The 2,726-nt window shown below is 39.0% G+C and overlaps 1 pseudogene; it reads left to right on the forward strand.

The window, feature by feature from the left end:
• Positions 1–345: 345 nt before the first annotated feature.
• LOC113268774 (peroxiredoxin-2-like) lies at positions 346–1,936 on the forward strand (annotated as a pseudogene).
• Positions 1,937–2,726: the final 790 nt, after the last annotated feature.

Consider the following 2,726-nt stretch of genomic DNA (forward strand, 5'->3'; position numbering starts at 1 on the left):
AGCTTCATGGTTCAGGCATGTCTAGAGAGAAATTCAGGCTTGCAACAAAGCAGCTGAGAATAACCCTATGTATATACATGCCATTTAAAAATCTCGGCACAGTGGATTTTAATCGAATACAACGCAAAACCAGTTACCTAAAAAAATCAGTTTTGTCATATTTACATGCAAGTATTCATTGATCTGGAATTTAGGCTTAAATTTAAATTAAACTATTTTAAATAATGCCTATAAAGAAAGGAGAAATTGTAGTAGCATTAAAGCAATTTCGAGAACGGGGTGCTAACACATGTTGGTGAGTCTGCCAATACGTGTGTCCTGCTCTTGCCCACACAGCTTTGAGTCATGACCTCCCAGCAACGTGCACTGGGAAAGCCTGCCCAGAGCTTCCAGGCCACCTTCAAGGAGCTGAAGTTTTCCGACTACAGAGGGAAATACTTGGTCCTCTTTTTCTACCAGCTGTACTTCACCTTTGTCTGTCCCTCAGAGATCATGCCTTCCAGTGAACATGCCAAGGACTTTGGCAAGCCATGCTGTGAGCTGTTGGGGGTCTCTGTTGACTCCCCGATCACCCACCTGGCTTGGATCAATACTCCAAGGAAGGAAAGAGGTTTGGGCTCTCTGAACATCCCCGTGCTGGCTGATGTAACCGGGAGCCTGTCCCGAGATTATGGCGCGTTAAAGCAAGATGAAGGCATTGCCTATAGGGGCATCTTTATCATGGATGGCAAGGGTGCCCCTCACCAGATGACTGTCAATGATTTGCCTATGGTGTGCTCCGTGGACAAAGCCCTGTGGCTGGTCCAGGCCTTCTAGTACATCCCTGAGCATGGGGAAGTCTGTTCCACTGGCTGGAAGCCAGGCAGCAGCACAGTCAAGCCCAACGTGGACGAGAGCAAGGAGTACTTCTCCAAACACGGTGAGGCTGGCAGACAAGTAGAAAGCTTGGGCTGCTGGCACCACCTGGATACGCCCTGCTGACCCAGGAAAGGCCAGATGTGCCCCTTTAAACTCCATAATCCATTATACTGGAGAGCTTGCTCAAAGCCTTCTCCCAGCTGGGAGCTGGTGAATGATGACCCCTTCCCTGGAGCCCACCTAGCTGGGCACAGGCCCAGAAGTGACCAATAAAGTACGAGGACAGATAAAGCAAAAACCAAACCAAACCAAAACAAAACAAAACAAACTTCTGAGAAGGGAAAGCCTTATAATAGTACACTTTGCAATGAGAAGAATATATGTTTGATATAAGAATTTATGTTTGATAAAAGCCCTGTATCCAAAATATAGAAGGAATGCCTACATCTCCTACACGTCACCAAAGAAGATATACAGTTGGCCAAAGGACAGTGAAAAATGCTCAAATCATTAGTCATTAGAGAAGTGAAAATTAAAACCACAGTATCATACCCTTACACACCATTCCAGAGGCTAAGAGTAAAAGAACTGATGCTAGTAAGCTTGTGCATTTGTTAAGAGGGTCAAAATGTAGCACCACTTTGGAAAATAGGTTGGAGGTTTCCTATAAAGATAAACATAATACACTTTATTACCCAACAGTTTCATGTCTGGGTATTTACCTAAGAGAAATGAGAATACATATCTGCACATATCCTTAGATTCCAAATAACTTATTGTTACTCTTGTTGACTTAGTCTTTGGAAGCATTCAAAAGTTGCTTTCTTAAAATCCTGAGAGGAAGAGTCAGGATGCTTTTACTGTGTACCTTCAACACATGAAGTGATGGATTTGTCACACTTCACACCTGCTTTATATTCTCCCGTGTTACACAGGCTATAAGATCCACTTCCTCGACCTGCCTTTAATTCATCTGGTTTCTCTAAGAGTTGTCCTGGTTATGTCAATGTTTTACTTGACTAAGAATTCCAGGGGAAAGGAAGGACAAGAATCTCAAGTTGCCTCTGAAGATCGTTAACTGACATCATTATATTTATTATACAAACTGCGATCGCTATTCTTAGAATTTTTTTCTCAGAAGAAAATTATTTGATTTTGGCATGGATAATTCTGAAAAAGGGAAGATTAGTTTATGTGATTATAAACCTTGTATAAAAAGAGTCAATGTACATAAATGTACTTGACTGAAAAAAAGATTATTTTTTGAATATTAAAATGAGCAATATTAATAATTATAACTTCAGATTATACTGAAAATATGGTAGTCCGTGCAAACACTATGCTTAATAAAGGGAGTAGTAAATTAGTAAAATAAAAATTCCTTTTGATTACAAATATCTTATCTCCCTCATCTTGTATTAAAAGGTAAAATTGTGGTTATAATAAATTCTTTGAATTATTGTATATAAAATGAAAGATGCTTTACACGTGTGTGTGCATATATGTTTTTGTGTGTATCCCTTCTTTTTTATACAAAGTAGAAGCTCTTTTGTTACAAATGATTCAATATTTCAGACCTTTGCAAAATTAATTCTTAAAATGAAAAATAACTCTTTTACATTAGAATTTGGTAAGATAATTACAATAAATATCTGCTATTCTTTTGAATTTCCAATATCTTTGAATAGCCTTTTGATATTTCTATAAATTTCCATTTTAGGATTCATGCCTTTCTGAGGTAAAACTAGAAACAAAACACGACAAAACAAAAACCCTACCTTTTGTGGCGAGATCCACATTTTGTAGTATCTATTCCTGCCGAAAGTGGGCATACTTTATGACCTAGCAACCCCGGGCAGCAATGAAAA

The sequence above is a fragment of the Ursus arctos genome, unplaced genomic scaffold (assembly GCF_023065955.2).
Source record: "Ursus arctos isolate Adak ecotype North America unplaced genomic scaffold, UrsArc2.0 scaffold_2, whole genome shotgun sequence".
In the NCBI taxonomy this organism is placed as follows: Eukaryota; Metazoa; Chordata; class Mammalia; order Carnivora; family Ursidae; genus Ursus; species Ursus arctos.